Source organism: Urocitellus parryii, chromosome 6, assembly GCF_045843805.1.
Source record: "Urocitellus parryii isolate mUroPar1 chromosome 6, mUroPar1.hap1, whole genome shotgun sequence".
In the NCBI taxonomy this organism is placed as follows: domain Eukaryota; kingdom Metazoa; phylum Chordata; class Mammalia; order Rodentia; family Sciuridae; genus Urocitellus; species Urocitellus parryii.
Window position 1 is genome coordinate 131,138,980 of NC_135536.1, and position 11,700 is coordinate 131,150,679.

Here is an 11,700-nt window from a genome sequence, read left to right on the forward strand (position 1 = left end):
ATGCCACAGAGCTCTCTCTGAACACATCATCCACATCCAACACCTCACCCAGCTCCCCGCACCTGACTCAACACCCTATCACTGAAAGCAGCTGCCTCCATCTTGGGTCACCTTCATCACCAACTTTAGTGGGAGCAACTCCCAGTTTGGAACTCCGGCTAGCCAGATACCCAGTCTCTAACTCCCCATTCTCCCTAGCAGCAGCTCACCCAGCATAGTGACACTCTGGTTACCTTCACCATCCTGAGGATGGAGATACCAGCTAACAACAGACAACCCCACTTATTGGATAAGAAGGGAAGCAGGAAAGACACAGATCTCCAACCAAAATAATCCTTGTTTCTTCTTTCTAGATTTTGTTTCCTTCTTCTTCCCTATTCTCCTGCCCTTACATCCCAAACTTATGTGAAACCAAGTAATTTGAATGAATTAGGATTTTGAGGACTGGGACATCTGAATAGTATATTAGAGTTGTGTTATATATTCTTTTTTGTTTCCTCCAATTTCTACTATTTTAACATTTATTTTTCTTAATATATATGTGTGTTTGTTTTATGTACTTTACTGTCTTCCCACTTACTTGTCTATCCAAAATTACTTCCTCTCTATTCTCCTGCTGCTAATCTTCCTCTTTAGATTTCTCTTACACACTTCCTAAAATATAATAACTCTATATCCTCACCTCCTACCTCCTCAGTATATCATCCTACACCTCACCACTGGTTCTTTGTCCACCATCAGAAACTCTAAACCCTTTTAAAAACCTACTGATTATAGTGTAGATAATAATTTAATCCACCATTTCTGTACAATGTGACCAACTGTAAACGTCTTAATAGCAACTAATTGTTTTTAAGGTTGTATATTGTTTATGTTTGGATCTGTTAACATTGTCCTTCCACTCAAAGGAGAGGTATTGGAACCCTACATGAACATTATAAGCCTATAGGGTAAAAAAGGTAATGTCTTGGATCCACAGAGCTAGAAAGGAAGACACACAAGCAACATGAAAAGACAAGGGAAGAAAGTGCCCCCAAACAATCAAGATACAACATTATTAGAATCCATGGTCATCACAGCAGAAGAAATTATAGAAAAGAAGTTCAGGATGTACATAATTAAAATGTTCTGTGAGGGTCTGGGGTTGTGGCTCAGCGGTAGAGCACTTGCCTAGCATGTGTGAGGCCCTGGGTTTGATCCTCAGCACCACATAAAAATTTAAAAAAAGAAAAGGTATTGTGTATAACTAAAAGATATAAACATTTTTAAAAATAAAATAAAATATTCTGTGAATTAAAGGATGATATAAGAGTGCAAATACAGGCAGCTAAAGATCATTTCAACAAAGAGCTACATAAACAAATACAGGAATAAGAAGAATATTCAATAGGGAGATAGATGTTCTTTAAAAAAATAGAAATACATGAAATGAAAGAAGAAAAAATCAAATTAAAAGTTCAATTGAGAAAGTGATAGAGTGCCAGGGATCCCAGCAGCCTGCAGCAGGGCCCCGGAGATCCAGGCCAACTGATTCGCGTGGCCTGCCCTGCGGCTACAGAAGGCGTGGCGCCTCAGTGAAGCCATTAATTAGCAAGCAGGGAGGTTAGGGAAGGCCATTAGGTGGAATCCCACCAGCCAAGCCCACACGGACCCTTGGGCCGAGCACGGGATCTCAGAAGGGGAAGGAAGCGGTACAGTCCCATCCCCCACAGCAGACACTCCACCGAGGCAGTCAGCGGCCACCATCCGGGAAAGCTGAAGGATACACCGCCACTCTCCTTCAGAGTGCAACATCAAAACAGCGGACACTCCATCCAGGCAGTCAGCGGCCACCATCCGGGAAAGCTGAAGAATACACCACCACTCTCCAACAGCTTGCAACATCAAAACAGCCAGCAGCAGGACCCCGGAGATCCAGGCCAACTGATTCGCGCCTCCTGCCCCGCAGCTACAGAAGGCGTGGCGCCTCAGAGAAGCCATTAATTAGCAAGCAGGGAGGTTAGGGACTGCCATTAGGTGGAATCCCGCCAGCCAAGCCCACCGCCCACGCCCGGAACAGGCCCAGCGACCTGCCAGCATTGTAGTCACGACACCCCAATTGGAATAGGGACAGAGCAGAGCCGCCTTCCACTCCCGGAACAGGCCCAGAGAGCCGCCAGCGTGGTAGACACGTCACCCCAATTGGAGTAGGGGCACAGCCGCCGCCCGCACCTGCAAGGGAGACTTTTCAAGTATACAAGAGCAACATAAATAGGGGGTAAATTTCAAAACACAACAGTTGCACCAAGCAGAAAGAAATGCGAGCAGTATGAAAAGACAAGGAAAGAAAGGACCACAAGCAATGCAGGTCAACTCAACTTTAGAAGAGGTAATAGCAGCAACAGATGGAATATCAGATAAAGAGTTCAGGATATATATGCTTCAGATGATCTGGAGTCTCAAGGAAGACATGAGACAGCAAAATCAGACAATGAAAGATCACATTGACAAACAAATCCAGGAAGTAAAAGATCAATTTCACAGGGAGATAGAGGTAATAAAAAACAAACAAATTGAAATTCTAGAAATGCAGGAAACAATAAACCAACTTAAAAACTCAATTGAGAATACTACCAGCAGAGTAGATCACTTAGAAGAGAGAACATCAGACAATGAAGACAAAGTATTTCAACTGGAAAAGAACATAGACAGCTCAGCAAGTCTGCTAAGAAACCATGAGCAGAACATCCAAGAATTATGGGACAATATCAAAAGACCAAATTTAAGAGTCATTGGGATACAGGAAGGCACAGAGCTCCATTCCAAAGGAATAAACAGTCTATTCAGTGAAATAATACGAGAAAACTTCCCAGAATTGAAGATTGAGACAGAATCCCAAATCCTAGAAGCCTACAGGACGCCGAATGTGCAAAATCATAAGAGATCCACACCTAGACACATTATAATGAAGATGTCCAACATACAGAATAAGGAGAGAATTTTAAAAGCTGCAAGAGAAAGAAAGCAGATTATATTTAGGGGTAAACCAATCAGGATAACAGCTGATCTCTCAACACAGACTCTGAAAGCTAGAAGATCCTGGAATAACATATTTCAAACACTGAAAGACAATGGGCTCCAACCAAGAATCGTGTATCCGGCGAAATTAAGCTTCAGGTTAGAAGATGAAATTAAAACCTTCCACAATAAACAAAAGTTAAAAGAATTCGCAGCTAGAAAACCATCTCTTCAAAAAATCCTTGGCAAAACATTACAGGAAGAGGAAATGGAAAATAACATTGAAAACCAACAATGGGAGGTAGGACAGTAAAGGGGGGAAAGTAGTCAAAGAGGATAACAAATCAGGTTTAGTAACATCAATAAACAAATATGGATAGAAGAACAAACCATATCTCAATAATAACCCTAAATGTTAATGGCTTAAACTCACCAATTAAGAGACACAGGCTAGTAGAATGGATCAAAAAACAAGACCCAACAATATGCTGTCTACAGGAGACGCATTTGATAGGAAAAGATATACATAGACTGAAGGTGAAAGGTTGGGAAAAACCATGTCACTCATATGGACCGCGGAAACAAGCAGGAGTGTCCATACTCATATCTAATAAAATAGATTTCAAGCCAAAGCTAATCAAAAGGGATATAGAAGGACACTTCATACTGCTCAAGGGAACCATACACCAACAAGACATAACAATCAGAAATATATATGCCCCAAATAATGGTGCAGCTGTGTTCATTAAGCAAACTCTTCTCAAGTTCAAGAGTCTAATAGACCAACATACAATAATCATGGGAGACTTCAACACACCTCTCTCACCACTGGACAGATCTTCCAAACAAAAGTTAAATAAGGAAACTATAGAACTCAATAACACAATTAACAACCTAGACTTAATTGACATATATAGACTATACCACCCAACATCAAGTAGCTACACTTTTTTCTCAGCAGCACATAGAACCTTCTCAAAAATAGAACATATACTATGTCACAGGGAAACTCTTACACAATACAAAGGGGTAGAGATAATACCATGCATCTTATCTGATCATAATGGAATGAAACTGAAAATCAACGATAAAAGAACAAAGGAAAAAGCAAGCATCACCTGGAGAATGAACAATAGGTTGCTGAGTGATCAATGGGTTTTAGAAGACATCAAGGAGGAAATTACAAAATTCCTAGAGTTAAATGAAAACACAGACACAACATATCGGAATCTATGGGACACATTGAAAGCAGTTCTAAGAGGAAAATTCATTGCTTGGAGTTCATTCCTCAAAAAAAGAAAAAACCAACAAATAAATGATCTCATACTTCATCTCAAAATCCTAGAAAAAGAAGAGCAAAACAACAGCAAAAGAAGTAGAAGGCAAGAAATAATTAAAATCAGAGCTGAAATTAATGAAATTGAAACAAAAGAAACAATTGAAAAAATTGACAAAACTAAAAGCTGGTTCTTTGAAAAAATAAATAAAATTGACAGACCCTTAGCCATGCTAACGAAGAGAAGAAGAGAGAGAACCCAAATTACTAGCATACGGGATGAAAAAGGCAATATCACAACAGACACTTCAGAAATACAGAAGATAATCAGAAATTACTTTGAATCCTTATACTCCAATAAAATAGAAGATAGTGAAGGCATAGATAAATTCCTTGAGTCCTATGATCTGCCCAGATTGAGCCAGGAGGATATAGACAACCTAAACAGACCAATAACAATAGAGGAAATAGAAGAAACCATCAAAAGACTACCAACTAAGAAAAGCCCAGGACCGGATGGGTATACAGCAGAGTCTTACAAAACCTTTAAAGAGGAACTAACACCAATACTTTTCAAGCTATTTCAGGAAATAGAAAAAGAGGGAGAACTTCCAAATTCATTCTACGAGGCCAACATCACCCTGATTCCGAAACCAGACAAAGACACATCAAAGAAGGAAAACTACAGACCAATATCTCTAATGAACCTTGATGCAAAAATCCTCAATAAAATTCTGGCGAATCAGATTCAAATACATATCAAAAAAATTATACATCATGATCAAGTAGGATTAATCCCTGGTATGCAAGGCTGGTTTAATATACGGAAATCAATAAATGTTATTCACCACATCAATAGACTTAAAAATAAGAACCATATGATCATCTCAATAGATGCAGAAAAAGCATTCGACAAAGTACAGCATCCCTTTATGTTCAAAACGCTAGAAAAATTAGGGATAACTGGATCATACCTCAACATTGTAAAAGCAATCTATGATAAGCCACAGGCCAGCATCATTCTGAATGGAGAAAAATTGAAGGCATTCCCTCTAAGATCTGGTACAAGACAGGGATGCCCTCTCTCACCACTTCTGTTCAACATAGTCCTTGAAACACTGGCCAGAGCAATTAGACAGTCAAAAGAAATTAAAGGCATAAAAATAGGAAAAGAAGAACTTAAATTATCACTATTTGCAGATGATATGATTCTATACCTAGCAGACCCAAAAGGGTCTACAAAGAAGCTATTAGAGCTAATAAATGAATTCAGCAAAGTGGCAGGATATAAGATCAACACGCATAAATCAAAGGCATTCCTGTATATCAGCGACAAATCCTCTGAAACGGAAATGAGGACAACTACTCCATTCACAATATCCCCCCAAAAAATAAAATACTTGGGAATCAACCTAACAAAAGAGGTGAAAGATTTATACAATGAAAATTACAGAACCCTAAAGAAAGACATAGAAGAAGACCTTAGAAGATGGAAAAACATACCCTGCTCATGGATAGGCAGAACTAACATCATCAAAATGGCGATATTACCAAAAGTTCTCTATAAGTTCAATGCAATGCCAATCAAAATCCCAACAGCATATCTTGTAGAAATAGATAAAAGAATCATGAAATTCATATGGAATAATAAAAGACCCAGAATAGCAAAAACAATACTAAGCAGGAAGTGTGAATCAGGCGGTATAGCGATACCAGACTTCAAACTATACTACAGAGCAATAGTAACAAAAACAGCATGGTACTGGTACCAAAACAGGCGGGTGGACCAATGGTACAGAATAGAGGACACAGTAACCAATCCACAAAACTACAACTATCTTATATTTGATAAAGGGGCTAAAAGCATGCAATGGAGGAAGGATAGCATCTTCAACAAATGGTGCTGGGAAAACTGGAAATCCATTTGCACCAAAATGAATCTGAATCCCTATCTCTCGCCGTGCACAAAAGTTAACTCAAAATGGATCAAGGAGCTTGATATTAAATCAGAGACACGGCATCTGATAGAAGAAAAAGTTGGTTATGATCTACACGCTGTGGGATCGGGCTCCAAATTCCTCAATAGGACACCCATAGCGCTAGAGTTAACAAATAGAATCAACAAATGGGACTTACTCAAACTAAAAAGTTTTTTCTCAGCAAAAGAAACAATAAGAGAGGTAAATAGGGAGCCTACATCCTGGGAACAAATCTTTACTCCACACACTTCAGATAGAGCCCTAATAACCAGAATATACAAAGAACTCAAAAAATTAGACAATAAGATAACAAATAACCCAATCAATAAATGGGCCAAGGACCTGAACAGACACTTCTCAGAGGAGGACATACAATCAATCAACAAGTACATGAAAAAATGCTCACCATCGCTAGCAGTCAGAGAAATGCAAATCAAAACTACCCTAAGATACCATCTCACTCCAGTAAGACTGGCAGCCATTAGGAAGTCAAACAACAATTAGTGCTGGAGAGGATGCGGGGAAAAGGGCACTCTTGTTCATTGCTGGTGGGACTGCAAATTGATGCAGCCAATTTGGAGAGCAGTATGGAGATTTCTCGGAAAGCTGGGAATGGAACCACCATTTGACCCAGCTATTCCCCTTCTCGGTCTATTCCCTAAAGCCCTAACAAGAGCATGCTACAGGGACACTGCTACATCGATGTTCATAGCAGCTCAATTCACGATAGCAAGACTGTGGAACCAGCCTAGATGCCCTTCAATAGATGAATGGATAAAAAAAATGTGGCATTTATACACTATGGAGTATTACTCTGCATTTAAAAATGACAAAATCATAGAATTTGGAGGGAAATGGATGGCATTAGAGCAGATTATGCTAAGTGAAGCTAGTCAATCTTTAAAAAACAAATACCAAATGACTCCTTTGATATAAGGGGTGTAAACAAGGACAGGGTAGGGACGAAGAGCTTGAGAAGAATATTTACAGTAAACAGGGATGAGAGGTGGGAGGGAAAGGGAGTGAGAAGGGAAATTGCATGGAAATGGAAGGCAATCCTCAGGGTTATACAAAATGTCATATAAGAGGAAAGGAGGGGTAAGACAAGAGAATACAAATGGAAGAAATGATTTACAGTAGAAGGGGTAGAGAGAGAAAAGGGGAGGGGAGGGGAGGGGAGGGGAGGGGAGGGGAGGGGGGATAGTAGACAATAGGACAGACAGCAGAATACATCAGACACTAGAAAGGCAATATGTCAATCAATGGAAGGGTAACTGATGTGATACAGCAATTTGTATACGGGGTAAAATCGGGAGTTCATAATCCACTTGAATCAAACCGTGTAATATGATGTATTAAGAACTATGTAATGTTATGAACGACCAATAAAAAAAAATAAAGAAAAGAAGTTTATTTGGCTAAAAAAAAAAAAAGTTCAATTGAAAGCATCACCAACAGATTAGACCACTTGGAAGACAGGACCTCAGACAATGAAGATAAAATATATAATCTTGGAAAGAATGTAGACCACACAGTGAAAATGGTAAGAAACCATGAACAGAACATTCAAGAAATATGGGATAGTATAAAAAGACCAAATTTAAGAGTTAATGGGATAGAGGAAGGCATAGAGTTCCAAACCAAAGGAATGAGAAATCTATTCAACAAAATAATATAAAAAAATTTTCCAAACAAGAAAAATGCATTGGAAAACCAAATTCAAGAGGCTATAGGACACTAAATGTACAAAAAGCACAACAGATCCACACCAAGGCACATTATAATGAAAGTGCCTAACATACAGAATAAGGAGAGAATATTAAAAGCCAAGAGAGAAAAGAATCAGATTACATATAGGGGGAAACCAATTAGGTTATATGCTGATTTTTCAAACCAGACCCTGAAAGCTAGAAGATTCTGGAACAACATATGTCAAGCTCTGAAACAAAATGGTTGTCAACCAAAAATCTTGTATCCAGAAAAATTAAGCTTTAGATTTGATGATGAAATAAAAACGTTCCATGATAAACAAAAGTTTAAAGAATTTACAGCTAGAATACCTGCACTTCAGAGCATCCTTGGCAGAGTTGCAGCCCAGAGTTCCATGGCAGAGCCACCCCACACCCATGCAGAGAGCCACCCCATGCTGGGGTTTCTTATTTACCAAAGCATGGCTCCACAGCCCAACATGAAGATACACAGGCTTCAGGCTGCCACTGACATGAAACTGGGATATTGCCACTTCTATCAAGAGACAACAAAAAGGACCTGGTAAGATGTAACCAAGGTCCCTGTGGCCTGGCTGCACCAGAGGTTTCTCTGATAGGGGTGCTAACAGTTATCCTGTTGCTGAGGTAACAGGGAGTCTTGCTTAGGGTTGCCTATCTCTTGTTTCTCCTACTAACAGCCAACTTCCTATGATTATCCTTTCGCTAGCCATATAATCTAATTCATCCATATTCTCACATCCTACATCATAAACATCTCAGCCAATCCTCCAGTCCCCCCTTCCACCATCAGAAACCAATTCAGATCTCAGCAGATTTTTCAACCCAGACCCTCCAAGCTAGGAGTTCCTGGAACACCATATATCAAGCTCTAAAAGATAATGGATGCCAACCAAGAATCGTATATCCAGCAAAATTAAGCTTCAAATTTGATGATGAAATAAAATCCTTTCATGATAAACAAAAGCTAAAAGGATTTACAGCAAGAAAGCCTACACTACAGAACATTCTTGGCAAAATATTCCACAAGGAGGAAATGAAAAACAACAGTTAAAATCTTCAAATGGAAGAACTACAATAAAAGAAAAGCCAATCAAAGGAAAAACCAAGTCAAGCTAAATATCAAAAATAAACAAAAATGACAGGTAATACAAGTCATATCTCAATAATAACCCTAAATATTAATGTCCTAAACTCACCAATCAAAAGACATAGGCTGGAAGATTGGATTTTTAAAAAAAAAGAACCAACAATATGCTGCCTTCCAGAGACTCATCTCATAGGAAAAGATGCCCACAGACTGAAGGTGAAACATTGGGATAAAATATACCATTCACATGGCCTACATAGGCAAGCAGGGGTTTCCATCTTCATATCAAATAAAGCAGACTTCAAGCCAAAGTTAATTATAAGGGATAAAGATGGACATTCCATACTGCCTAATGGAACCATACATCAACAAGACATAAGAGTTATAAATATATATGCTCTAAACAATGGAGCATCTATGTTCATCAAACAAACTCTTCTCAAGCTCCAGAGTCAAATAGGTCAAAACACAATAATTCTGGGTTACTTAAACACACCTTTTTTTCACCACTAGATAGATCTACCAAACAAAAACTAAACAAAGAAACTATAGAACTCAATAATACAATCAATACATATATGTTATCCATCAACAAATGAATACACGTTCTTCACAGCAGTACGGGGATCCTCCTCTGAAATAGATCATATGTTATGCCACAAAGAAAATCTTAGTAAATACAGAAAAGTATTTATGAGACCACAATGGAATGAAATTAGAAATCATTGATAAAATAAAAATAAAAGCTACTCTAACACCTGGAAACTAAACAATATACTATTGAATGAACAACGGGTGCAAAAGATATCAAGGAGGAGATTAAAAAATTCTTAGAAGTAAATGAGAACAGAGCTACAACATATATAAATCTCTGGGACACTATAAAGGTAGTGCTAAGAGGAAAGTTCCTCATTCTCCATTGCATGGAGTTCATTCTTTCAAAGAAGAAAACGTCAACAAATAAATGACAACATTACATCTCAAAGCCCTAGAGAAAGAAGAAACAAATCAACACCAAAAGCAGTAGAAGATAGGAAATGATTAAAATCAGAGCTGAAGTCAATGAAATTGAAACAAAAGAAACAATTGAGGGCTGGGGATGTGGCTCAAGTGGTAGCGCGCTCCCCTGGCATGCTTGCAGCCTGGGTTCGATCCTCAGCACCACAAACAAACAAAGATGTTGTGTCCACTGAAAAGTTAAAAAAATAAATAAATATTAAAATTCTCTCTCTCTCTCTTTAAAAAAAGAAAAGAAAAGAAAAGAAACAACAAAAAAAGAAAAGAAACAATTGAAAAATTGACCAAACATAAAGCTGATTCTTTGAAAAAATAAATAAAATCGATAAACCATTAGCCATGCTAATGAAGAGAAGGGGAGAGAAAACTCAAATTATTAATATACATGATGAAAAAGGAAATATTATATGGGCACTACAGAAATACAGAAAATAATTAGAAATTATTTTGAAAATTTGTACTCCAAAAAAATAGAAAACATCAAAGACATTGACAAATTTCTAGAGGCATATGATATGCCTAAACTAAATCAGGATGATATACACAATTTAAACAGATCAATTTCAAGCAAGGAACTAGAGGATGCCATCAGAAGTCTACCAACCAAGAAAAGCCCATGACCAGATGGATACACAATTGAGTCTACAAGACCTTTAAAGAAGAACTAACACAAAGACTTCTCAAACTATTTCATGAAATAGAAAAAGAAGGAACAATTCCAATCACATTCTATGAGGCCAATATCACCCTGATTCCAAAACCAGACAAAGACACATCAAAGAAATAAAACTTCAGACCAATATCTCTAATGAATATAGATGCAAAAATTCTCAATAAAATTCTGGCAAACCAAATACAAATACATATTAAAAAAATAGTGCATCATGATCAAATAGGGTTCATCCCAGGAATGCAAGTTTGGAAATCAACAAATGTAATTCATCACATCAATAGACTCAAAGATAAAAATCATATGATCATCTCAATAGATGCTGAGAAAGCATTTGATAAAATACAGCATCCCTTCATGTTCAAATGCTTGAAAAATTGGGGATAACAGGAACATACCTCAACATTATAAAGCCTATCTATGCTAAGCCCCAGGCTAACATCATTCTAAATGGAGAAAAATTGAAGGAATTCCCTCTAAAAACTGGAACAAGATAGGGGTGCCCTCTGTCAGCAATTCTATTTAACATAGTTCTTGAAAATCTAGCCAGAGCAATCAGACAGACAAAAAAATTAAAGGGATACAGATAGGAAAAGAAGAAATCAAATTATCACTATTTGCAGATGATATGGTTGTATAACTAGAAGACCCCAAAAATTCCACCAGAAATCTCCTAGAACTAATAAATGAATTCAGCAAAGTAGCTGGATATAAAATCAACACCCATAAATCAAAGGCATTTCTTTATATCAGTGACAAATCAGCTGAAAATGAAACTAGGAAAACCACCCCATTTACAATAACCTTAAAAAAATAAAATACTTGGGAATAAATTTAACAAAAGAGGTGAAAGACCTCTACAAGGAAACGACAGAATGCTAAAGAAAGAAATCAAAGAAGACCTTAGAAGATGGAAAGATCTATCTTGTTCTTGGATAGGCAGA